Below are 27,950 nucleotides of genomic sequence, written 5' to 3'. Positions count from 1 at the left end.
TGTTATGTGCTCAACCCATTCCTGAAATACTCTAAATAGATGTGAAACAAATTTTAGAAGAATATTTATGGAGACACACACAAAAATTAAGGAGAGATTGAGATTATACAGGGAAAGGAAGAATACCCAGGAATTAAGTTAAAAATAGGTAGATTATTCTGTAGGTCACTCACTGTTAGGCTAACTCACTGTTAGCCTAAGTGCACAGTAATTCCTCCGATTTCAATACTAAAAACTAATTTGGATAGAAAGAGAAAAGTGACATCATGGCTATCTGATGCCACTCAGCTCTCAATTTCTTTAATGGTTACAGAAAACACACAAATCAAAACTATAGATAAATGCCTTCCACAGGCTCTTATTTGGGAAGATGGGGAAGGGAAGGGAGGGTCATCAGTAGTTAGAGGAACAAAGAATAGGCTAATCAAGAGAAAATCCCCTTAAAATAGGCAAATTTTATTAGAAAAATCAAATTATTGTGAAATTTTTTTTAAATCCCAAATGCCTTTAAAAAAAAGTTACACAGGTATTTTAATTCTATCCCACCATCACATGTCTACTCACATCTCACAAAGCCCAGAAACAAAGAAAATTCAGTGACTCTCCAAAACAATACTGAATAGAAAGAAACAGAGTGTTTCAAAAATTTCAAGAAACACAAAACTTGGTTAAATATCCTTTAAGATCATGCAATTCTTTTATTTCATGCTCAAAACAAAATACTGTGTGATACTTATTTGGTTTCCTGAATAGTACCTCCTTAGTGCTAGAATTATAAATCCTGAGAATCACAAAGGAATCATGAGATGACCACCTAGCCATAACTTCACACACTGATGGAGGACCAGAAACCCACCTTTATCACAGTGCTCTGAGTTGACAAGGCTCCCAAGGCTAGCTCATACTATAAATCAGTGTGTCAATTTATTAAGTCGTAATGGGGATCAAAATTCCAATTTCAGAAATTGGAACACCTGAGTCCTCCATTCATACTGTCCCCTCTTTCTGATATTAAACCAGGAGGTTTGGGTTATACATGAAAAAAATAAAGAAAGAAGAATCTAAGGAAGAATTCAACCAAGCTACAATCAGTTTCTACACACCACCCCGCCCCCAGCAAAGAGTTCACTCAACACTGAAAGATTCAGCCTCTTCCCCCACCCCTCTCTCTCCTAAAGGCTGGACAAACATGGCTTAAATTTTTGTTTTTAAGCTCCTCCTTAAGGCCTAATCAACTTCCATTTATTACATACTTTCTTCAGCTGATTAACTAAATGGATTTTAGCTTCCTAGGTGTTCCTACCCTTCTGAGTTTGAACTAGTTCCGTTGACGGTTCTAAATCTCTCTAACTGCTCATTTGCTAGATTATGTTCCTTCTAAAGATGTCTGATTGCATCCAATACTACTTAACTCTCCCTAATTTTATGAGAGTCATCTTATCTCAGAGTTGAATAGTATACTAACTTGAAAGAGAAGAACCTACTTAACCATTCATTCTTGCCACAAATGTTACTCCATGGCATTAATTTGAACCATTTTTAAGGTTTAAGAATGGGATAATACATTAGAGAAAGAATGCAAAATATGCAAGAATTTTTGAAATAAACTGCTTTTTAAAGACATTTTGCACAAATACCCATCAGTCCTTTCCTGGCCCTTCAGGCAGTGGTTCTCTACCTTTCAGGACAGATTCTCTACCCCACCCTCCAAGAACTTCTAAATAAGTAAAATCAGCTCTGCTATACAGGATTGACTGATATACTGGGGAACAATTTGAGTAAAATATGAATTTTGTGTTTGCTTACGTAGGATTTCTGTGAGAAACACTAGGTGCACATACAAAACTGCACTCAGTTGATCCCAGCAGCACAGGACACACACATGCACACAACTCAAACATCTTTTTTAAAACTTTAAAAAAACACACGTCAAGCACATGCACCATCTATAATGTTTTCCTGGAAATCTGAAAATAACCTGCAGCGACCCAAGTTGGCTATGATGCCTCAGGGCGCCTCAAACAGTTTGGAAACTGGCACCTTAAGTGCCCCACCCCCAGTCCAACATTTCTAAAAATAACCTACACAGTGCACAAAGTGGCCAGCTCCCAACCTCTCTCCAGGGCTCCGGGTTTGTAAACTGACTTTTCTAAATCTCCACTTGGATATCTAATAAGCATCTGAAACTCAAAACGTCCAAGACAAAATCCTGATTTCCTGTGCACGTTCCACAACCACCCTTCCAAAATCTTACCCATTTTAGTAAACATCAATCCTTTTTTCAATTGCTAAAGCCAAAAACCCTTGAATCATCCTTGACCCCCTTTTTCCTCTCACAACCACATCAGCAAATCCCACTGGCTCTACCTTCAAAATATAATCAAAATGCAACTACCGTTCACCACCTCCACTGCTACTACCCTGCTAAACCACTAGCATTTTTCACCTGCATGAGTCTCCTATTGGTCTCTCTCAATGCTACTCTTACTCCCCATATGGTCTACTCTCAAACTCAGCAGCCAAAGTGATCCTATAAGGGAAAAGGGAAATTCAGCAATATCATCTTCAATGCCAAACCGTTCAATGGTTTCCCCTACGATGATACCCCACCATCTCTCATTCCTTACTTGTCTCTCCCCCCTTTGCTTACTCTGTTCCAATGCGACTGGCCTTCTTGCTCTTTGACAAACACGCAAAGCACAACCCCACCTCAGAGCCTTTACACTTGCTGTTGTTCCCTCTGCTTCTTCCCCCAGATATTTACCTGTGTCACTCTGACTTCTTCCACATTTTTGCTCAAATGTCATCTTCTCAAGAGACACTCCGTGACCATCCACATAAAGGAGTACTACTCCCCTGCATTCCCTGTTCCCTTTACCCCTTCTTTACATTCTCTGCAGCACTTTCTCCTTCCCTCCTGACGTGTCTATGTTGGTGCATCTTTCCTCTGCTAGAACATCAGCTCTAGGAAAAGACTTAATTTTGTTCACTGTTATATCTACCAGGCCCCAAACCATATGTTACAGACACTCAATACTGTTGAATAAAAATTATACCAATTGCTTTAGGATGTTTTACTTAATATCAAAATACTCCCCAGAGTTTGTATTATTGGGAGTTTTTCTATCCTGCATCTCAAACTCTCCTGTTTTCCTGATAATAATTAAACTTATGCTTTTTTTGGTCATCATTATCCATACAGAAAATTATTTGGCTAGTCCACAATGAATTATACTTTGATTTTCCTAAGCTCTTTAATTCTATTCATAAGCTAAAAGATTAGATAAAATCAGGGGAGATGTTTCGGGTGGCAAGGCACTTCAAAATCTAACCACAGGACTTCCCTGGTGGCGCAGTGGTTAAGATTCTGCCTGCCAATGTAGGAGACACTGGTTCGAGTCCTGGTCCGGGAAGATCCCACATGCCGCAGAGCAACTAAGCCCATGTGCCACAATTACTGAGCCTGCAATCTAGAGCCAGCGAGCCACAACTACTGAAGACCGTGCGCCTAGAGCCCATGCTCTGCAACAACAGAAGCCACCACAATGAGAAGTCCGCCCACCTCAATGAAGAGTAGCCCCCGCTCACCGCAACTAGAGAAAAGCCTGTGTGCAGCAACTAAGACCCAACGAAGCCAAAAATAAAAATCTAACCACAACATGTTTAAACCAAAGATTACCTGTGGGCCCCACCTACACAATTTGGCCCAAAAATAAAAAGCACTTTTTGGGGACTTCCCTGGTGGTCCAGTGGTTAAGACTCTGAGCTTCCACTGCAGGGGGTGTGGGTTCAATCACTGGTCAGGGAACTAAGATCCCGCATGCCACACGGTGTGGCCAAAAACTAGATAAATATCACTTTTAACCTTTGCCTCATTTGATTCTCTAGTCCCAGACCTCTACCAGTTATTTTCAATGTGGATTGGGGGTGGAGTGGGGTGGTCATATTAATGAGCCTTAATAGGAAGCTACTTGATCATCACCAGGTAGAAAGTAAAGCCCATCAGGATTTGTCTGGAGTCTTCGTAATGTGATGGAACCTCAACTCAGGGGATTTTAGATTTTACTTCCTCTCCTCTACAAACTATCTCAGTTGTATTTTGTGTATGCTGAGGATATTTAGACACCCCCTTGAGCAGGCCTGCAGTCTAATCTATGAAAAGGTATTTGGATTGTCTTAGGTCCTTTTGAAAAGCAATGGAGTTGGCTCCTTGTTACTATGGTAATGAGGGCCCTAGGAACAGATGTAATTTCAAAGCATTCGGTAGCTTTGTTTTTTATCAGGAATAAGGTAGGAGGAGCAGCAGAAGCAATTATGGAGTGCATTTATAAACATGTAAAGAAGTGTGTTTCTTAACTCTGAATAACAAGATTTTAAATTGTTTAGTTTACAAGAAAAAAATGAAGGGAATAAGAGAACTGAAGAAAATAAACATGCTGCAGTGTATTCTAACACGTATAGCTTTACACCATCACTGAACCTGGCACCACAGATTTTCCAGAACAGAGGTTCTCAGATTGGTCTGGATGGGAAGAAAAATCCATTGACGTAACCAGGAAATCAACCAAAGCAAATAGTGGTACCAAGCCCAATGCTCCCAAAACATTAACAGTTTAAAGGAGAGATGCCACATCTCAATAAATTCTTCAAAGAAAATAATATTCAGCGTCTATTCCTGATTTTAAAAAGTTCTTAGCAAACTAGGGATAGAGTAAAACTTTACCTTAGTGAAAGCACTCTCCCAGAAATTTATAGGAAATAGCATACACAACAGCAAAATATTAAAAATATTTCCTCTTAGAACCAAGAATAAAGATGCCAGCCATCATATTATAAAAAAAAGATTAAAACATTGAGGGAAAAGACAAAAATCTGTCATTATTTGCAAACTATATGTTATGGGGCTTTCAAGTTAAACAATCAAATTAAAAACTATTTGGTTTAATAGTACAAAAACTTATCAGATAAAAGATTAAAATTAAAAACAAAACAAAACAAATCTTAAACAGAATTACCACACGACCCAGCAATTCTACTAAGTATGTACCTAAAACAGGTACTTAAACAAATACTTGTATGGAAAAGTTTATAGCAGAGCTACTTAGAATAGCCAAAGGGGAAAACAACCCAGATTTCCACCAGTGGATGAATAGATAAATTGTGGCATATACATACAATGGATTATTATCTAGCCATAAAAAGGAATGAAGTACTGATATGTACTACAACATGGATGAACCTTGAACATATTAATGCTAAGTGAAAGACTCATAGGTCAGAAAACAAGGTCACACATTACATGGTTTCATCTGTAGGAAATGTCCAGAATAGGCAAATCTATAGAGACAGAAAGTAGATTAGTGGTTGCCTAGGGTTGGTTGGCAGTGGGAGGGGAGAGAGCACAGAGAGATAGGAAATGACTGCTAATGGGCATAGAATTTCTTTTTGGAGTGATAAAATATCCCAGAGGAGCTTCCCTGGCAATCCAGTGGTTAGGAGTCAGCAATTTCGCTGCTGTGGCCCCAGGTTCAACCCCTGATCAGGTAACTAAGATCCCACAAGCCACACAGAGCAGCCAAAAAAAAAGAAAGAAAGAAAGAAAGAAAGAAAATGTCCTAGAATTAGAGGTGATGGTTGCACAACTCTGTAACTACACTAAACACCAGTGAACCATACAGCTTAAAAAGGTGACTTTCCCTGGTGTCCAGTGGTTAAGACTCCATGCTTCCACTGCAGGGGGTGAGGGTTTGATCCTTGGTTGGGGAACTAAGATTCTGCATGCCATGTGTCACAGCCAAAAAAAAAAAAATCAAAAGACAAAAAAGGTGAATCTTACAGTATGTGATTTACATCTAAATTTAAAAAGTAAATGGAAGAGAACAGTCAATAAGATTTGAGGTGGGAAAAACATAAAAACTCCAAAACATATGCTAAAACTATAGTAACCAAAACAGTATGGCAGTAGAGCAGAAACAGGTAAGGAGTTCAAGATAACAGCATCCTCAATATTAGAGATGCATAGTTAGTGGGAAAAGCAGAATGTTTGAATAAATTGAGAAAACCAAATATCTGAGTGAAAACGTAGATGCCTACTATACCATAAAAACTTAAAAGTGCCATATTGAGTAAACTGTAAAATTCAATACTGTCAATTATGAGAATATGATTTTAAAATCTTAGTGGGAAGTAAATCCTTTCCTAAGCAAAAGACACAAAATATTGACATATCTGACTAAATACAAATTTTAAACATCTATTTGGGGAAAAGACACCATAAAGTTAAAAGACAAGCAAAAGACTGGGAGAATATTTGCAATATACACAAAAGATTAATTTCCATGACATTAAACAGTTCACCCTAGCCAATGGGGAAGGAGCTGAGTGTCAATATTTTAGCATAATTCTACTGGTGTAAAACAAACAAAACTGAAAAGACTATATACAGTTTGCCAAATACATAGAAAGATATATAATGCCCAGCAAACTGGATATTTTGGAAGGTGAGTTAGGGACATGTTATTTTTTCACATCTATTTTCAACACTGTTTGAATTTCTGACCACAGTATGTTAACTTTACAATATCAAAAATAATTTTAGAAGGAAAAAAGTCTGAGAAGCAAAACTTCAAGGAGATGAGGGCCACTGAAGGATTTTTCAAAGAGAAGTAGGCTGGTTGGATTAGTTTTCTTGACAGATCCCTGGAGCAGCTTTATAAAGAAGGGCTATGAAAAGCACCAGTTTGGAAACAGGTATTGATTCATTTCTGTATTCAACAAATGCTGAACACCTACTGGGGCTCGGCACTGAGCTGAGCACTGGGACCAATTAGAAATGTTGCAAGTTGTCTCAGCAAAAGGTCAAGTATACTAGGTATACAATACTTTGGGGACTGGTACAAGGGACATAAGGCATCATTTTTAAGGCCTCTGTGGATAATATCCTTCTGATACTCCTTACCTTACAAGAGGACCAGATACTGCTAATAAGTATAATCCATTTTTTGACAACTTGAATAGAAAAAGCAAAAAGTCCATATCAGCCTGTTCCTGCAAGTCTTGTTTTCAAGATTCTTTGACTGTGTAAACCCCATGTCCTAAAAATCTTTGAACGAAGAAATTTCAAAGCCACCCTTGGTCATTTTCTCTGTATCCATTTTTTTTTTCATTCCTTGGTTTTGAAAAAAGATGACTAAAAAGAGGACACAATATTAATAGTTAACCCAAAGGAAAAACATTTTAGTGAATCATATTATAGATATTTTTAATTGTGATTTAATCTGCACTGGTTTCTTTTTACAGTTGACATGTTCCCATTTTTATCACATCCATCTGCTATTTCAACAGCAACCCAGTTTTAGCAAAAGTTAAAGACCATGACTATACATAAAAATTTTTTAAACTTTCTCATCTTAAAACTCATTTTTTAAAAGTGTCCACTAAGTGAAGGGAGGCAGGAAAAATTTAAAAAAAAAAAACCTGCTGGTAACTTTGGCAAACAATTCACCCTACCACTTAGCTTAGGGGCATTTCAAAGATGTGAGAAGTGTGGCAGCAGCTCCACGTTATACCACTACCTTAGGGCTAACTGCTTTATCATCTAGGGCTGAGAAAAGGAGCTCCTCTGAGGCTGCTGGTTAAGCAGGCAATCACTATCACCTAGACAAAGTCCACCACCTGAATGAGCTTTTATTAAAGGTACCATAATGCTACCAACAATTCTCCCCAAACCATACCAACAAGGTCCCTCATTTTTAGATTTCCTATTTCAAATGCATGCTGTGGGCAATGCCAAGGAAAATGGAGGTCAGTTTCTGAGGAAGAGATTATGGCAAGCATGACAGTTAGGACCTGCACACCCCAAAACAGTCCCAATTTCATAGTATTTTATTGTTTCACATAAGATGCCTTGTTAATTAAATATGTTATTCAAGATGATTTAATAGTCATACTCATGAAATATTTTTTAATAAGAATAAAGTTCAGGGTTTCCCTGGTGGTGCAGTGGTTAAGAATCTGCCTGCCAATTCAGGGGACATGGGTTCGAGCCCCAGTCTGGGAAGATCCCACATGCCGTGGAGCAGCTAAGCCCGTGCACCAACTACTGAGCCTGTGCTCTAGAGCCTGTGAGCCACAACTACTGAAGCCCACGCGTCTAGAGCCCATGCTCTGCGTCAAGAGAAGCCACCGCAATGAGAAGCCTGCACACCGCAGCTAAGAGTAAGTAGCTCCCGCTTGCCGCAACAAGAGAAAGCCCTAGCACAGCAACAAAGACCCAACTCAGACAAAAAAACAGATAAATAAATGAATAAATAAATTTATTTAAAAAAAAAAAAGTTCAAAGCCCAGAAAAAAAGTCTTTTCAGACTCTCTGTAGAGAGCATATAATCATATGGAAAAAACCTGGCCTAATCCCCCTGAGCCATCCTGAGAAAAAGAAGCATTTCTTCCCAGGCAGGAGATCACCAGAAATTACAACAGATTTAAAAAACAAAAACTAACAAATAACAACCAAAAAAAAAACCGCCCCAGCCATTAGGACATACAAAGTGCCTGACCTGTATCTCATAAACAGAGGAGGAAAAACTCTCTAATTAAAACACAAAAGATGGTGAGGGAAGCAGAAAAAACTGAAGACTGAAAAAAGGGGCAATAAGCAGCAGTTACCAGAAGCCATTTTAGTAGCAATATTTAACAAGTGGATATGGCTGTACCCTCGGTCTTTAGAAATTATTACCATCTTCACAGCTTTGAACAAGAAGTTTCACCTGGACATCTAACATAATTTCACATGCACAGTGTCAAATATTTATTCCTTTTATATCCTGTCAGATATTTGTTCCTTTAGCCACAACTGTCCTGAGCCACAAAAATCTTTTTAAAAATATATGTAAATAGATGCATTTCTCGACAGATGAATCCAGGGGAAGTACCTGAGAGTCCCACATCCCCCTCCTGAGAGATTACAATTTCTTCCACTTCAGTTGCCACACTGGTATCCTAACACTTTTCTATTCTAGACTTAACCAAAAGGTCACCATCAATAGATAGACAAAGGGGACTTCCCTGGTGGCGCAGTGGTTAAGAATCCACCTGCCAGTGCAGGGGACACGAGTTCGATCCCTGGTCTGGGAAGATCCCACATGCCGCGGAGCAACTAAGCCCGTGCGCCACAATCACTGAGCCTGCACTCTAGAGCCCGCGAGCCACAACTACTGAAGCCCACGCACCTAGAGCCCGTGCTCCGCAACAAGAGAAGCCACCAAAATGAGAGAAAGCCCGTGGGTAGCAATGAAGACCTAAGGCAACCATCCATCCATCCATCCATCAATCAATCGACAAAGGAGAACTTAATGGACTGTGAGGTGGCCTGGTGTGAAATTAAGGGTAATGAGAGTCTAACCAATCCAAACACATCAAATCTAATGGGGAAAGCAGGACACTGAATTTGAGCAAAATAAGTTAAGAATGGAGACAAGTCACAAGACTGGAAGACTCACTAGATGAGTGAGCAATAATGTCTGCTGCAGAGCGGATGAGGTGACCAGGTTTCCAGATCCAGCCACTTGGGCAACTGGAATGGCTACAGAATCTGAGACAACTGGGTACTGTGGTTCCAATTCTCCGTAATACCAAAGTATGTGACCTGAAACTGCTCTGTATTTCCTTATGTCCCTACACATCCATATCAAAAACTAACAGCAGGTCATCTGGTTCAACATCTACTTACAGATGGTAACTTCTTCCTTTATGAAAATGAAAAGTATTCTAGAATCAGTAGAATTTTTTCCTGACTGCATTTATCTATGATTTGCAAACCAACAGGAGACTGGCTAAGCCTACTGAGAACTCCCTTAAATTGTTGAATCTATTTACCTATTTTTTTCAAGAATTAGATCTGAGACTTCTGGGTAAGGATGGTGGACTAAACACATAGCTATTCACTGATCCTTCCCCAAACACCAAGGGATAATTTTTTTTTTAAGATATAAACCCACAGAGATGAAGAGAACTGAAGATTACAGACACAAATTTTTGAAAGCTGGAAAATAAATGATTAAAAGGTAAAGGACCCAAAGACCCAAGAAAATGAATCCTAAGGTAAGCTTCCAGGAATACCTCTCCAAAGGGCTCAGCAGGGATAAATGGGAAGAATTAACAGAAAATCTTTCTGAAATGCAATTCTCAGATTCCTTTTCACTCTCTCAGGCAGGCAGACAAATGCCCTTCCCTCACCCTTGCAAGACTGAAGGTAATCTAAGGAGGTTTATAAATAAACAGAGATTTATATGAACTAGGAATCACCAGGTAAGGTGAAGGCAGTTTAAGTTAACATATGTACTAGATTCCAGTCCATAGTGTGTTGGTAAATAAACGTTTAACAACTGGCTGGGGTGTGGAGGGCGGGAGGACAAGTGTAGTTATTTGCAATGTTTGCTGTTTACTAGTATAGCTGCTTCAAGCTACCAAATGATGTCACTGAATGCAGAGTTCAGAAGAGATGTCTATTACTACATAGTATTCCCACCATACAGACAGACGTACATACTCTCAAGAGCATCCACAATAAAAAAAAAAGTAATACAATACATAGAAAGTGGTGGGGTTTTAGTACTTATTAATTTTTAATATAACATTTAATTATAAATCCACATAACCTTTAATAATTGTAGTATGTAGCAACTCACTCGCAAAGTTCCTGCAAATTTAACAATTGTCTCTGATGTGCTAGTACTAGTCACTGACCCCAGTTCCCTCCCCTCTATCAATACCTTTCCCAAAAGGCTGACAGCCAGGCCTTCACTTCCAGGCAGTGGAGATTAGAAGAGATGTCTCTGGGGCATTTGACCAGTGATTAGTCTACAAGGAAAAATATAAAGATACTGTAAAGTTCCCAAACTAAATTTGACCAGACAAATCATCCTACCTCAAAGCACACAATTGATAAGTCCTACTTGCATGTTCAGAGCTCGCAGTCAGCTTCTTAGAATCCCACTCTTAAATATTAGCAAACAGCCAAGAGTTGTTAGACATCTCTAGTATGAAAAATAGAAACGGAAACAGAAAAAGAAAGCTGAGAGAGAGACTAGGGTCAGCTTCATAGGCACGTGACCTGGGCAGTCACATAGCACCCTGTACTTGGAAGAGCTCCATGTTAGGTTTGACGCTATGCTCTTGCTGTCTTGGAATGCTTTAATAATGTTAAACAAGGGGTCCCACATTTTCACTCTGTACTCAGCCCTACAAATTACATAGCTAGTCCTGATAGAGATTATGTAGGCAGAAGAAAATTCTGGGGAGAAAAACACCATTAATATTTTCAGAAACATAAGATAAAATATTACAAACACGAAGCCAGAAGAGTATGCTAAAAAAAAAAAAAGACAAAAAAGAGAAAGTGATCACAAGCATGCTTTCTTGGTAATTAAAAATGTAATAGCTGAAATGAAAAACTCAACAGAATAGCGTAAGAATTCTGGAAGATTAGTCCAGGAAGTCCAATATCTGAATAATAAGAGTTCAAGAGGGGATAAAAAGGAAAAAAGGGAGAAAGTCATCAACAAAACAGATTGAAAGGGTTCATCAAGTGCTCAGCACAATGGAGGGAACCAAACTCACACTAAGGTATATTATTGTGCAATTTTAAACACTTAGAAATAAAAGAACTGATCATATAAATAATCACGAACTTAATGGCTTTCAGCTTCAAAAGCAATGCAGTAAACATGGAAGAAATTAGAAAACAATGAAGTCATGCCTTGAAGATCTGCAAGCTAGAATTCTATAGCCAGCCATATAAACAATTAAGAGTAAGGACAAAGTAAGACATATTCAGTCATTCAAGGTCTCAGAGGTGATTAAAAATCAAACTCCCATAAACCTTTCTCAGGCAGCTACTGGAGAATACATTCTGACAAAGTAAGACACAGGAAGATATGAGATCTGGAAAACAAGAAATCCAACACACAGATGCAAAGAGTAACCCCAAGATGCTGGTGAAGGGAAGTCCCAGGATAAGTATGCATAAAAACAGTGGGCAACCAGTCCAGATGTGAGCACACCTTCAGGAAGATGGGAAGCTAATGGAACACCTGAAGTGTCAGAATCCTGAAAGGAAAGTTGAGCAAGTTGCAATTTGAACTATAAAAGGAGTTAATATAAAAGTAGGCAACAAAGAAAAATATAAATTTCAGGGAAAACCAAACGTTGTACAGAAAAGTAAAAGTGTTCACAGATTACTACATGGCTTAACTGTGAATAGCACATTCACTCTTTTTTTTTTAAAGGGGTGTGTGTGTGTGTGTGTGTGTGTGTGTGTATACTTTTTTTTTTTGGCTGTGTCAGGTCTTAGTTGTGGCACACGGGGTCTTCGTTGCCACATGTGAGATCTTTAGTTGCGGCATGCAGGATCTAGTTCCCTGATCAGGGATCGAACCCGAGCCCCCTGCATTGGGAACGCAAAGTCTTAACCACTGGACCACCAAGCGCAGAGTCTTAACCACTGGACCACCAAGCACAGAGTCTTAACCACTGGACGACTGGACCACCACTGGACCACCTCCAGTATTCAGTGTAAACACTGAATACTGATCTAAGCAGTTATGAACATCTATACCAAGACAGGAAAACAAAAAAGGTACCTGGGGATGTGGAAAAAGAACTGAATCCTCATCTGCCATAATGGGAAATCAAGAGATAATACTTGAAGGTGAGAAATCAAGAAATCAGAATACAAGAATGCTATTAAGAATGACAAGGTTCAGAACTTGCTACCCCAAAATAACGGTGCCTTGGCACAGTGAGTATTTTAAGCTGAAGAAATCTGAGAAAGGACAGGTGCAGGAAGGACTCTCTGACCTTCTCTTCTACCCTGAAGCAGATCCTAAGACCCTCATGTGAGAGATGCCCTCCCTATACCTGGAGGAAGGGAGGATCCTCATTTCTGAAGCTGGAAGGACAAGGAGAGAAATTCAAAGTAACTGGCCTTGTTTCCCCAGTTTACTAACTTTAGCTCATGTTATTTTGTCCTATCACGTTCTTCCAAGACTTTCTACTCTTTCAAACCCAATATAAAAATGCTCAAGCTAAACCACTTCTTCAGGTCTGCATTTCCTCATGAAGACTCCCATGTTACATAAAACTTATATTAAATAAATGTGTATGCTTTTCCTTTGTTAGTATGTCTCTTGTCAGTCCATTTACACGGCGCTAGCTAGAGAACCTAGGAGTAGAGTAAGAATTTTTACTCCCCTGCAAGAACAAAGAGGTAAGAATCAGCTATAAGAAATTAAAGTGTTTGCCTCTAGAGAGGGAGAAGTGAGGGATGAAGTGGGAGAACTGTTGCTTTTCAAAACAAGTCTTACAGAGCTACTGAATCTTTAAACTATGCATATTTAACACTTTGATAGAAAAAAATACAAAATAAAAACATGAGAAAAGCTAGCAGAAGTTCAGTTTGATTTAGTTCATGATTCCTTTTTCAGATTACAAGATTTCCCAACAAGAAATTTTTCTCCTTTCATTTGTTGTATTCCTAATTTTTCTACAACATTTACTACTTGCACAGTAAAAAGTTAATAATCATCTTACAGATACTCCAACTATTATTTAGGGATATTCCTGTATCATATGATACCCAACCTGGCGCAGCTTGGTAAATGGTGGTAGCTTACCTCCCAGGAGTTACCACAGCAGTCCACACCAAATGACTCCCTATCTCACAATGGGTTTCCCTCTGCAAGCCTACATTCTTTCAAAACACTATAAAAAAGACTTTCCATTTAACCCTGTGAGAAATTCAAATAATAAACACAACAAACTCTAGAGTGTGCCTTTAAGGGCAACAAATTCAATTTCTTTCACATCTTTATTATTCCAGACACTAAATTAAAAGCCTTCAGTACATATAAATTTCAAGATACCTTATTTAAACACAACTGGATAGCATTTAGTATTTGTTTTTATTCTTTCCTTATATAGCTGTCAGGTTGACTCTTATCTAGCTAGTAAAGTTATTATAGTCAGTTTACAAAACACAGTTCAGATAAGTAAATGCTGTCACATCCTCTGTGCACCTCCAGATGGAACGATGATGGTGGTCATGGTCAGCATAGGATATTCAAGGAGGAATTTGCTTAGCACAGAGGACTAAGCCTATCTGTAGACAGATGTAGTCCAGCTCAAGCAGCTACACGTTTTCACTTATTCCTTTAAGAGTGATTGGATTTGTTTGGATTTGCTATAGAATCATTTCTGGATTTAAGGAAAACTAAACAAGGTTTTACAGCTTGTTATGTTGGCAGGTAGGTAGCCATGAAGAAATCCTAATCTAAAAAAGATTCCTTTTGCACTTAAAATTGAGGTGGGACAGACATACCTGAAGGCATGGTCTACATTTCTCATCTTCATTCTGCCTAATCATGGCAAAGACTGTTTTGTCTTCATTATTAATTAGTGAACCCTAGCCTAGGTCATGTGGCCTGTAGGATCATGAACACTCCTTACATACGTACACCTAATGCCAATAAAATATGCCTCTGACATAAAAAAAAAGCCTTAAATTTTTCTCAAACTGGCAACAAAAACAAGCTGCTACCAGAAGAATTTTTTTTTTGTCAAAGTGAAATTAAACTTTGCCAATATACACAAAGAACATACTTCCAGATCAGTGGCTGTTAACCAGCTTAATCTTAGGACACAAAACTTCATGTTCACACTAGAGTGCTTTAGGTAAATAATACTCATCTCTTCCAGCTTCTAGATAGCTCTCGGCCTTCATCTGGTTTCTTGCCACCTCCATCCATCCCCATCTAACCCTCCCCCCAAAAGCAGCTTTTTTTGTCACATTTTGTTTTTTGAAACGCTTGTTTTTTCCATTCTAAGTTTTCCCAAACTATTTCAGGGTTCTGACAATTCTGCCAGTGACTAAGTCTCCTCCTGGGAATAGCCTCATTATCACCATTGAAAACAATCACTCCTAATACTGACTGATAAGAATCTGGAAACTCTTTGTAACTTTGGGAATGCAAATCCCACCCTACCCAATCTAAAGATAAACTTATTACAAATGGAATAATGGACTCACCACAGGACAGAACTCTAGCAGTCTTTGTGTTCCAATTAAGCTATTGTTTTGTGTATAATCCTAATTCTTACTAATATGAAGAATTTACTATTTCCTTCCTCATAACCAATTAATACATAAATTACTAAGAGTCAAGCAAGCACAAAAGAAAAATGGAAAAAAAATCACCACACACATTCAACACAAAAAGGTGAAACTCAGCAGCAAATGCCCGAATGTTTTTAAGGTGATACAGCCTTCCAACTGATCATCTGTTTCAGAAATATTTTGTGCAGTACATGTGTTGTGCGAGTAACTTGTTTTTGGCAAGCTAGTCCTCCTGGCTTGGACAATCAACAGCAGATAACCTAAAATAAAAGGTCTTTTCCTATATCCCTCAAATGGAACTATTTAGAAACTTAATTCTTGCAAAAAAAGATATCCAAAACAGAGATGATCATGTATTTCTATCATCACCATTTTGCGTCTATCTAGCTTGCTCAATATTCATGGAAAGTTACATAATCATAGTCCATTCATTCTGGAAACGTGAGAGAGCAATGCAGAGATGATTCCCCCATCCACACACAGCCCCCTGAAAAAGCAACGTCCAAAAGTTATTTCACATCGACCAGAATCAACATGGGCCATTTTGTAGTCACAGCGGAGAACGTGTAGCTCAGGGGTATATAAACTTTTTTGTGCCACAAACTTCTTTGGCAGTATGCAAACACTATAGACTCCGGAATTATTTTTTAAAGCAAAAATACATACACTGAGAAAACCAATTATACGGTTATCAAAATATTTAAAACTCATATAGTATTCAATACACTTCTTGTTTAATATATAAAATAGTGAGCTCTAATGACAAGTCTATTAACTACCATAATTTCCAAATTATGACCAACATAAATATTTTCAAGGTATCTATAACAACTACAATGTAATATAAAAATATCTAACTGTCAATTGATGACAAAGTCACAGGGACTGCTGACTTGCTGTGGTTTGAAGCAAATGGTACATTTCAGTTAGAGATTAGTGAAAACAAGAATCTAACATTTTTCTCATTCAAGCTCATGGATCGTTAAGGCTTTTAAAGTATGCTCATCCTGGAGCATTTAAAGAGGCATTTAGGGACTTCCTTGGCGGTTAAGACTCTGCCCTTCCAATGCAGGGAGTGCAGGTTGGATCCCTGGTCAGGGAACTAAGATCCCACGTGTCACGCAAGAGGCATTTAGAGATCACTTGGTTCAACCTCTTCATTTAAAAGATAAGGGAACTAAGGAGGAATTGATGACACTGCTTGCCTGAAGTATCTTCGTTCCAAATCACCCCGTTCTATTTAAAATAAACCACTGTTTTCTTCTGAAAACCTGAATCTCACATCTAGACATACTTAGCACTTACTTCAAACTTGCATCTCAGTTTCGTCATCTGTAAAATAAAGATAATAATCCAACTTTGGAAGAATCTTAATGTGAAAACCAAATTTAAAAATCCATGTTAAAATACTATAGCAGTACCTTTAAAGGTAAGGCTAATTATCAATTAATTCCATGAGAAATCAAAGGCAAGTTATTCTTGTTCCTTAGTACACCTTAAATATCATCAAATTGTGATTTATTTACAACATTAAATATTTTATGCTATCAAGTGGATTTCCCAAAAGACAAACTGACCCTAGAAATAAGCCACTTTGAAACCGTGCACCTCAGATTGGGACTCAAACCCAGCCAAAACCCAGACTGGGACTTGAACCCATGCGGCCGGGACTCAAACCCAGCCAAAACCCACAGTCTTCCAACTGAGATCACACACCTGGTTTCAGGGCTTAGTGAAGCTCAGGTTCTTTATGTCTCATCACAGAAATAATTCAGTGAGAGACAAAGTTATAGGTAAGAAGTAGATTTATTTAGAGAGAAGCACACTCCACAGACAGAGTGTGGGCCATCTCAGAAGGCAAGAGTGGCCTCGGGAGAAACACACTCCATCTCAGGTGAGAAAGGCACCAGGGTATGGGTCTGTCAGTTTTTATAGGGGTGGGTAATTTCATAGGCTAATGAGTGGGAGGAGTATTCTAGCTATTTTGGGAAGGGGCGGGGATTTCCAGGCATTCAGCCACTGCCCACTTTTTGTAAGCTTGGCCTTGGAACAGTCTTGGCGCCTGTGGGTGTGTCATTTAGCTTGCTGACATGTTACAGTGAACATATACTGAGGCTCAAGGTCTAGTGTAAGTCGACTTGTCCGCCATCTTGGACCCATTTGGTTCTAATCAGTTCATGTCATGTCCCCGGGCTATGTCATTCTTTCAAAGGTTGTGCCCTGCTCCCTTCCCTCCTGTTTCAACTTCAAGTAGAAAATATGTTTAGAACTAAAAGTATTGGCTTTGGAGTCAGACTCTTACAAGCTATGTGCCTATAATTCTATGCAAACTGCTTGTTTTATCTGATCCTCCATTTTTCAATCAGTAAAATAGGAATAAATGCTAACAACCATATGAGATTGCCATAATTAAACGTCAATCCCTTTCTCTTAAAAGGGTCAGTGAGGAATATAGGATTCAGATAACCTCATAAAGCAGTAAGGAAGCTTTTCTGATTTATGCATTATGGATATTTACTTTTTCCCCCATATTGTTCCTGGTGAATCTGAGGTTCTTGGTTCATCGCAAAAGAATTTGGAAAAGAAGTGATAGGTAAGAAGTGGAATTATTTAGAGAGAAACACAGTCTACAGACAGAGTGTGGGCCATCTTGAAAGTCAAGAGGCAAGAAGCTTTGACATATGGTGTGGTTAGTTTTTATGGGCTGGATAATTTCATAGGCTAATGAGTGGGAGGATTATTCCAATTATTTTGGCGATGGGGCAGAGATTTCCAGGAATTAGGCCACCGCCCACTTTTCGGCCTTTTATGGTTAGCCTCAGAACTGTCATGGTGCTGGTGGGTGTGTCACTTAGCATGCTAATGTATTACAATGGGTGTATAATGAGGCTCAAGGTCTACTGGAAGTCGAACCTTCCGCCATCTTGGACCTAGTCGGTTCTCACTAGTTTTCACCAAGTACTATGGCTATGTCATTCTTTTAAAGGTTGTGCCCTGCCCCCTTCCCTCCTGTTTCAATGTTACTTGATAAAATTATTTAAAATAGAATAAAGTATGACACAAATAATATCCTCAATTCATGGTCAGTGCAGAATCTCTCAGCAATCTAAAAGAAAGCCAATCAAATAGCCAGCAATTTTTTTCCATGTTTAAAAAGAAATTACACAGTAAAGATAGTATTACTGTGCTTTGAAAAAGGAAGGGAATTAAAACCAAAGGCCATTCCCAAATTTCTAAACCAGACAAAAGCAAACAAACATTTGGAAGACAACAGTCACACAAAATAATTTAAGTACATATTTAAGTATGCAAGTGGGGGAATAAAATGCCAATAGAGGCAAGGCTACTCAACTTCTTCCCACACATTTTGTTTTGCTTGCCTCCACAAAAAGAATTCAAAGTGGTCGACTGTAGACATGTCAAAGTTATATGCAAACATTTTAGTTGACTAGGAACAATATACAGAAAATACAGTAGGTAGTCCTGGAAACACAAAAGGCTCACAGTCCAAAGCAGATTTGTTAAACACTAGGGGCGGAAAAAAGAACCATTATCTGTCATGCCCTCCTGTCACACCCTTTTATTTGTAGTCATAGCTGCAAGCTGTTTTAAAGACAATGGCAATGTTATTAAGGGTACCTTCATGCTCTGCCAAAGCACATATACAGAGCAATTCAGAACAATCAGTCTTACTTTCATAAGAGCAAAGGTTGCAGCCAAATGAAATGGGTGGATACTATATTAAACAATCTTGGAATTAGCTAATAGGATATGGGAAAAAATGATCATAATGCCGATGCTTAAGTTCCCTTCCTCCTTTACACAATAAAAATTTTTACTATTTGAAAAGCACTAGTTGAGAAAGGTTCCATTTACTAAGATGTAAATATGGCCTTTTTTTAAGCACAAAGATGCTTATTATTTCCTTGTATAATCTGTAAACTTAAAATATATACACGGGATACTAGATTTGACATCATATAAAAAGGATACTATGTAGAAACAACTATAGTAGAAAGCTTTAAACATAGGCACTGCAACTAGAGAAAACCAGGTGTTTCACAAACATTTAATGAAAATGGAAACTGAATGAAGGCAATAAGTAACATAAAACCTAATGCTTGGTTTGTTGTGGTTATTCTACTGTTCTATTCCTCAGGAAACAAATTATTCTCCCACTGGTTTTCCTGACTCCGTTTTCCTAACCATAATGAAGTTCAAAACATTAAGCAATTGTTTTTGAAAATTTGGTAATCACATAACTTCATGGCTTACTTTCAAGCACAGTACAAGCTAATCGTTTTTTAAATGATTGGGAAGAGGACTATGTATTATATACATGCACATATATTTAAGTAGGCCTTTCAGCTAGAATGTAAAATTTATCTGATAAAACAGTGAGCTACTCTGTACTATTAGACTACACAGGTTTAAAATGCGGCACTTTATCTGTCATTGTGGCATGTCAATATTTTAAGCAATGTATTCAATCTAAATTAATTACAATAGTTGATGCTCTGTTAACTGGCTTCAAGGCAAAAATCAGAAAAGGGACAAAAAAGAGCTTAAACAATGATATGACCATAATTACATCAACATAGCCTTATACACAAACATAGTACTATTAGCAGTAAAATGGAAAAAATATGAGGGATAAAATTCAGTGAAAACTTTTATACAACAATTTTAATAGGTTGCTTTTAAGACCTATATTTATGAAATATTACGTTCAGGTTGCTTTTAAGACCCATATTTATGAAATATTACGTTCAGATACAATTCTAATGCATTAATTAGAACTTCTATTTTAGGTTAATAGCTAGTACGAGAGAGCTACTGCTCAAACTAAACTGAAAGGGGAGTATCTTCTCAGACACACTGTTATTTTTTTTTATTTGTTTTTTGGTTTTTGGTTTTTTTGCGGTATGTGGGCTTCTCACTATCGCGACCTCTCCCATTGCAGAGCACAGGCTCCAGACGCGCAGGCTCAGAGGCCATGGCTCACGGGCCCAGCCGCTCCGCAGCATGTGGGATCTTCCTGGACCGGGGCACGAACCCGTGTCCCCTGCATCAGCAGGCGGACTCTCAACACTGCGCCACCAGGGAAGCCCAGACACGCTGTTTTTAAAAGACCCCACAGAGTTTAAGCTCTCTCTTCTTGGGCAGCTCCTCAGTAGGTTCAATATCTACTGCCCTATTTTGCTCTAAGAATAGGAATCATTTATGAAAATTTCTGCCGAAAATCACAAGGTAGATAAAACCCATATTTTTAACAAATCTTTTTAAAATGTGTATTTTGAAAACCAGCCTCACACAGAGCTCCAAACCTAGAAAAAAGATTACAATAAAAATAGGTTGGGATGGTACTTCCCTGGTGGTCCAGTGGTTAAGACTCTGTGCTTCCACTGCAAGGGGCATGGGTTCGATCCCTAGTCGGGAAACTATATCCTGCATGCTGCCCGACACGGCCAAAAAAGAAAATAAATAAAAATTTAAAAAAAAGAAAAAAAAAGGTTGGCCACTGGGACTTCCATGGCAGTGCAGTGGATAAGACTCTGCACTCCCAATTCAGGGGGCCTGGGTTCAATCCTTGGCCAGGGAACTAGATCCCACATGCATGCCACAACTACGAGTTCACATGCCACAACTAAGGAGCTGGCGAGCCACTAAAGGAGCCCTGGAGCTGCAACTAAGGAGCCCACATGCTGCAGCTAAGGAGGCCACCTGCCGCAACTAAGGAGCCTGCCTGCCGCAAATAAGACCTGGTGCAACCAAATAAATAAAGGTTGGCCACCTAAATTATTTGTTATTTACAGTGAGTTTAGGCACAATCATTTATCGTTAAGACTGAGGCCATACTTTTAAACTTATCCTGTAAATTCGGTGAGAACGATGCAAGAAGTTTAGCACTTACCCAAAGCACTGCAAAAAGCAAAACAGAGGTACATCTCATGTCTCCAAATGGCACTCCAAAAAACTGCCCAAAGCAAGTATAATGCTGTAAATCTTTTCAGATTTATTATAAATAATAAATTATTTTTAAAGCAAAATAAGAAAATATAAATGAATTCAATCTGTTTTATGTATTTGGAATCTACTTAAAGGTCAAAAGAAAAAACAGCTTAATTGAACAGAACATAGAAAACTAATAAATCATTCATTTCAATCAAACCCTCACCTCACCCTCACTACTTTGAAGTACTGGAACTCTGCTAATCGCTTGACATTTGTGGAAGCTTCAGTTTGGGGTATTTTGTTTTGTGCTTTTGTTTTCCAATAAAACTGATTGCTATGGATCAAAGAAAAATCATATGAAAACATAAAATTATTCAAGTTCACAGTAAAATAAAGTGGTGGGAGAGTATAAGGAAATTGAAATACAGAAGAATTCATTGAAAGATTCCAGCCCCACCTCCCAAAATGACTTGAAATTATGTCTTATCAATACCCAAACTTATATATTCTGAAAGATTTTTTCATGGATGAGAATGACAGTGATGGTATTAAAACAACTCAGGGCTGGTGTTTCAAGAATTAGAGATGATCTGCGATTCCCAATATAAAAAGTACAGCACTCAATTCTGGAAAGTCTTTTTAAATTTTTAAATGGTAGAACGGAGGTTACCATAGTAAAAGCTAAAATCACAAGCATAAACATAAACCTATAGCCAATTTTACTAGAATTGAGACATACTAACTCATTAAACAATTTCATCACTTTACCAGCAGACATGTCACTGTAACTAAGCAATAAATCCAAATACTATTCTTTCCTTTGTGCATCCTTAGAAGGTATCAGATAGCTTGATTTATTTTCTGATGTAAAATCCTAAATTTGTTTAATGCATACAAACACATACACATTGTTTATAAACACCCACTACTGAGACCTTCTTAAACCCACATTAAAAAAAAAAAAAGGTAGATGAGATGGTATTTCCGTCCATGATTTAGCTTAATCCTAAGAATATTCCTCCAGGATTCTGTCCAAAGTCTAGCAATATACCTACATCTGGTTAATGCACCAGTTCAAGATATTTTTCATTTTAAAGTTACTTTATAACACCAATACACTAAAAAACAGAAACTAAAAACGGATTTTATAGTCTAAGGTATAAAATCACTCATTATCAAAGTGTCAGTTCTCCCTCCTCAAAAGATTAAGTATGCAGGGGCTTCCCTGGTGGTGCAGTGGTTAAGAATCCACCTGCTGATGCAAGGGACACAGGTTCAAGCCCTGGTCCAGGAAGATGCTCCACATGCCGCGGAGCAACTAAGCTCGTGCACCACAACTACTGAGCCTGTACTCTAAGGCCAGTGTGCCACAACTACTGAGCCCGCGTGCCACAGCTACTCAAGCCCGTGTGCCTAGAACCCGTGCTCCGCAACAAGAGAAGCTACCGGCAATGAGAAGCCCACGTACCGCAACGAAGAGTAGCCCCTGCTCACCGCAACTAGAGAAAGCCTGCACGCAGCAACAAAGACCCAATGCAGCCAAAATAAATAAATTAATTAAATATATATAAAAAAAGATTAAGTATTCAGTTTTATAATGACAAAGTATACATTAACCTCGAAAGAAAGTCACAACAGTTGAATTTAATAATATGCCAAAGCCCTCATTTCAGATGCTACCCTAATCCCATATCTAGTATGACAGGAGGGAGTAACAATCTGTGGTAGCAAACCCCTACAAAATTCTCTTTCCTAGTAGAAATAATCAGTAAAGAGAATCTGTCTTTCAACACCTACTGCGGGTGTTTATCAGACTCCTGGAAAGTGGCATGAAAGTTTTGTTTATCACAAGGAAACAGAGAAGTTTAGAAACATGGGACTTGCTCATTGGTTTATTCTAGAATCACTGATGGAGACCAGAGTAATAAACAAAACTCTCCAAGGCTAAAAGCAAATGCAATTTGCCCAGTTTTGTACAGATACAAAGCCCAATTTTGTAACCTAAAGAGAGACAAGTTCTGAGAACTAAGGAAGGCAATCATAATAAACAACTTATTTTAAGTCTCCTAAACCCTCGGCAGTATAAATACAACTCCTGGCAACACCAACAAAATACAATATTTCAGTTCCTAGCTTTCAAAGAAAAAATAGAAAAGTGTTTCAAGTTAGGGTGCTTAAATACATTTTGATAACAGCTCCTTAAAGTCTGCCTTTCCAAAACAACTAACAATCATTATTGAACACTTAGTATTTTCCAAGACTTAAACGAGCTCCAAACAACAAATACATTAGATAAGCATCATCCAAGCCCTCCTGTGGTGCTGACATTCTAACAGGGAAGACAGAAAAAGAGTTATAAAACAAATAAGAGCTAAAACTATAAAACTTTTAAGTGTTCATGACCTTGGATTAGGCAATGGTTTCTTAGATATGACACCAAAAGTATAAGCAACAGAAGAAAAAACAGACTCTGCCAAAATTTAGAACTTTTAATTTTAACTATCAAGAAAGTAAAAAACAGAACCTCCCAGAATGGGAGAAAATACTTGCAGCAAATAATATGTCTGATAAAGGATTTGTATCTAGAATATAATGAATTCTTGTAACTCAATAAAATACAAAGAAATACAAAGAAATAATAATACAAAGAGATAACTCAATTTAAAATGAGGAAAGGACATTCTCCAAAGAAGATATACTAATGGCAATAAACGTATGAAAAGATGCTCAACATCATTAGTCATCCGGAAAATGCAAATCGAAACCACTTCACATCCACTTAAGGATGGCTAGAATCAAAAAGAGATAATAATTGTTGGCAAGAATATGGAGAAGCTGGAACTGTCATACACTCGGGTTGGAAATGTAAAATATACAGCAGCCATGGAGAACAGTTTGGCAGTTCTTCAAAAGACTAAACAGAGAGAGTTACCACATGATTCAGCAATTCCACCCTTAGTTATGTACTCTAGAGAAATGAAAACATGTATCTACACAAAACTTGTACATGGATGTTCATAACAGCATTATTCAAAATAGCCAAAAAGTAGAAACAACCTAAATGTCCATCAATTGATGAATAAATAGTGTATATTCATGTAGTGAAATACTATTCAGCCATAAAAAGGAATGAAGTACTGATATGTGCTACATGGACGAACCTTGAAAACATTACATTAAGTGAAAGAAGCCAGACACAAAAGACCACATAATGTATGATTCCATTTATACGAAATGTCCAGAATAAGCAAATCTAGAGAGACAGAAAGTAGATTTAGTGGTTGCTAGTAGCTAGAGGGATGGTGGAAATGTGTGTGACTGCTAAGGAGTACAGGGATTCTTTTTGGTACCTTCATGGTAGCAGGCAGTACTCTCATGACGTGAATCAAATGTTCTAAAATTGATTTTGGTGATGATTACACAACTCTGTGAATAGCACTGAACTGTACACTCTATATGGGTTAATTGTGTGGTATGTGAATTATGTTTCAATAAAGCTGTTACTTTTAAAAAACAGGGTATTAAGGAAACATATAAAAGGAATCCTAACCTAATCTGGAGAATCAGGAGAGTTTAGTGAAGACCTGGATGCATAAGCGTTTTAAAACATAAAAGTGCATGCATGGCACGTCTGAATGGCTGCTAGTAGCTAAGAGAATTTAAGAATGGCTGGAGTACAGTGAATAAGTGGAAGGGATAGTAATAATGTAGCTTGCATTTACTGAACCTTTACCTATGTGCCAGGCACTTCTTACTCCAAACCCTTAATTATTATATTTAATCCTAACAACTCTTTGAGGTATGGACAGTTACTATCCTCATTTTACAGATAAGGAAACTGCAGCATAGTGGAGGAAAGTAACTTGCCCAAGGTCACAGCAAGCAGTGCTATCATGACTTGAACCAAAGCATTCTGGCCCCAAAGCCCCCCACACTCTAACACTTCAAAACCCACCCTTTCCTGGAAATTGTCTATCAATTAATTACAACTGACCTAGTTTTATATATTCAATCCTATACAATAAGCAGATATATTATAAATTTATACACAAGTTTCTTTGGTTGAGCACTAGGTGAAGTACTCAACTTGGGTTTAGAGACCAGGTTTTATAACACTTTTAACCTTTAAACTCTGGAATCACACTCAGCAAGACAGGTTGATCACTTACTAGCAGCTCTGAGAATTAAGACTTCCTGAAAGACGTGTTTCACACAACTTAGGAGGCATTTATTCATTATATTATTAATATTATCACTATTTCATTTATGTGTATAAACCAGTAAAGTAGAATGTCGTTAGAACTTGTTAGTATTTGTGTAAGAAATTAGATCAAGCTTAGGTTTCTAGTGTGAACATCTGTGTGGACGACAGTCCCTATGACTATGAGATATCAAAATCAAAATGAATTAACATGCAGCTGGATCTGTGGACCTGGTCCTCAGAAGAACTGGACCAAGGAGATAAATTTGGAAGTTTGGGCATACAGCATGGTAACTCAAGCCATGATAATAGATTAAATACCTAAGGAGAAAGCACAGACAGAGAAAAGGTCTTAAAACATTGGTTTTCAAGTTTCATAAGCATCACAATCACCTGGTGGGCTTGTTAAAACACAGATGGCTGGATCCCATCCCCAGAGTTTCTGACTCAGTAGGTCTGGGTGGGACCTGAGAATTTTCATTTCTAACAAGTGATGTTGATGTGGCAAGTCTGGGGAACCACAGTTGGAGAATCAATGACCTACAGCAAAGCCCTACAAAACTCTGATAGTTAGGATAGGAAACTTACAAAAGAGACCAAGAAGAGGCCACAGTAAGGTAGGAGAAATACTACTCCAAGTAAATTATTTTTACCAAGGTCACCAGCAGCCTCCTAACTGATAATCCAGTGGAAACTTATGACTCCTTAAAACTAATTCAATTCTACTTGCAACAAAAATGTGTGGAGCACCTACCATGTGCTACGCAAGTCTGTCCCCTATAACTTGATCCTATCTTCTCCCTTGGCTTCCAAAATATCACTCACTCCCTTGTTGCTACTTCTTTTTTGAACACTTGTTCTCTGGTTCCTCTCCTTCCGCCCACTCAAAACATCTCAAGGTTCCCCAGAATTCTGGGTCTTCTCTTCTACATGCAAGCTCTCCCAAGGCAGTTTCACCTAATCCCCTAACTTTGGGTACCAACTAGCTGCCAATAATTCTCCCACACCTCATCTTTAGAACTGACTTTGCCTCTGGGCTTCAGATCCTATTTCCAACTGCCAACCCTACCACATATTTACAAACTAAGCCTCTTTCTTTCCATATTATCTCTTCAAAAAGCACAACTATCCACCCAGAGGCCCAAGCCAGAAATCTGTGAATCTTCCTAGAGCAACCATTCTCACCTTAGCAGCATATTATAATTTCCCAAAGAGCTTAAAAAAAAAACCTCACTTGTGGGTCTAGTAATAATATGACAACAATAATCCTGTTCTATGTCCTTAACACACATGCATGTAAAGTGCCTAGCAAAAAATACTTGTGAGCACTCAGGAAAAGGGAGTTATCTTTGTAAACACTTTAAATTTCAGCTCTTCTGAAGTCTCTTCTTAAGTTTCTGATCAGAATCAACATTTGTTTAAGCTGTTTCATTAACAAAAAATCAAACAAATGAAAAAATTTGTTTATAAGCCCCTCTAAGGTAAACTTTAAAAACTTGGGTTCAAATTCATATTCCTACTTTTTTCAAATATCCTTTGGTATATAGATCCTTATAGTTGATTTATAAAGGGAAGAGTAAAAGTTGTTAATTATATCACTTGAATCATAGATTTCTAGTTAAAATTTGGCCCATGGATAAGAGGCAACACAAAACAGTGAGAGAAGTCTATTGTTCATAGAGCCATTCACACAGACACTTATTTTCCCCATAAACGGGGAAAAAAAGAGACACCAATATATTCAAACAAGCTAATAGGAGAAGCCCATTATATACAATACAAGGTTACTTAAAAGTGTTTGCAAATGAGACATTCAACTCCACAGTGATATCAAAGCTCCTCTTTGGTGTTACTTTGTATTTTGAGTATTTTCAAAAGAGAATGACGAAGATTTAACACAGCCGCTATCTTCCAAAGTATAATGTTTTGTTTGTGCCCCTTGTCCAATGATGTTAGCAAATCTACTTTTTCTTGAAAAGATGTGCAGGAATGGGCAAATGGTAAGTCGGTAAGTTCATTTAAGGCTGCAAAATTCTGCCACTTTCACCCAAGAGAGCCAGTTTCTTATAACTTTAGCTATAACAGGAGAGCTCACAAATAGCCTGGAATATGACAGAAAACCAAAGAATAAAAGCTACCAAAAATTTCGACTGGAATAAAGGATATGGGTTGTTTTTCTTTGACTGTTGTTTGCTTTAGCTGAACAAATCAGTAGTACATCTGTGTTACAAATGAATTAGAATTAAGCTATATATTTTAAAAATAAAATGTGTATGCAAATACCACCAGAGTATATAAACACACTAAAAAACTATCCTTTTCAAAAACAATTCACTGCCTGGTAAGTGGAGAGGGACTTAAAGTTGTTAACTGAAATGGAATCAATGGAAATACGCTTTATTTACATTTGGATGGTGGAAGCAGAGGAGGTTTGAACTCCCTTTTTTAATAAAAACTCTATGTACAAAGTAACCATATTTCCAAATAGGAGGGAAACACAGGTATTGATTAGAATTATGAAAACCTAACGTGGGTGAGGAATGAGAAAAGAAGAAATTTAAAGGCTTTTCCCCAGTTTTATTTTTCTAGATTTGGGAAAATCTTTAATTTTTCCTTTTTTTTTTT

The 27,950-nt window shown here is 37.9% G+C and overlaps 1 protein-coding gene across 7 annotated transcripts in view; it reads right to left on the bottom strand.

The window, feature by feature from the left end:
• Positions 1 to 27,950, bottom strand: part of FBXO34 (F-box protein 34) — an 81,023-nt gene that overhangs the window by 24,372 nt on the left and 28,701 nt on the right. For 3 of the 7 annotated variants that reach the window (XM_024734771.1, XM_024734772.1, XM_024734775.1), the window contains one exon: positions 10,770 to 10,857. The exons of the other annotated variants lie outside the window; for them this stretch is intronic. The gene's annotated coding sequence lies outside the window, so the exon portion shown is untranslated. The remainder of the gene's footprint in view (positions 1 to 10,769; positions 10,858 to 27,950) is intronic. 7 annotated transcript variants of the gene reach the window in all.

This window comes from Neophocaena asiaeorientalis, unplaced genomic scaffold (assembly GCF_003031525.2).
Source record: "Neophocaena asiaeorientalis asiaeorientalis breed wild unplaced genomic scaffold, Neophocaena_asiaeorientalis_V1.1 scaffold547, whole genome shotgun sequence".
Lineage (NCBI taxonomy): Eukaryota > Metazoa > Chordata > Mammalia > Artiodactyla > Phocoenidae > Neophocaena > Neophocaena asiaeorientalis.
The sequence above is the reverse complement of the archived record's forward strand: the minus strand, read 5'-3'. Positions and strand labels throughout refer to the sequence as shown.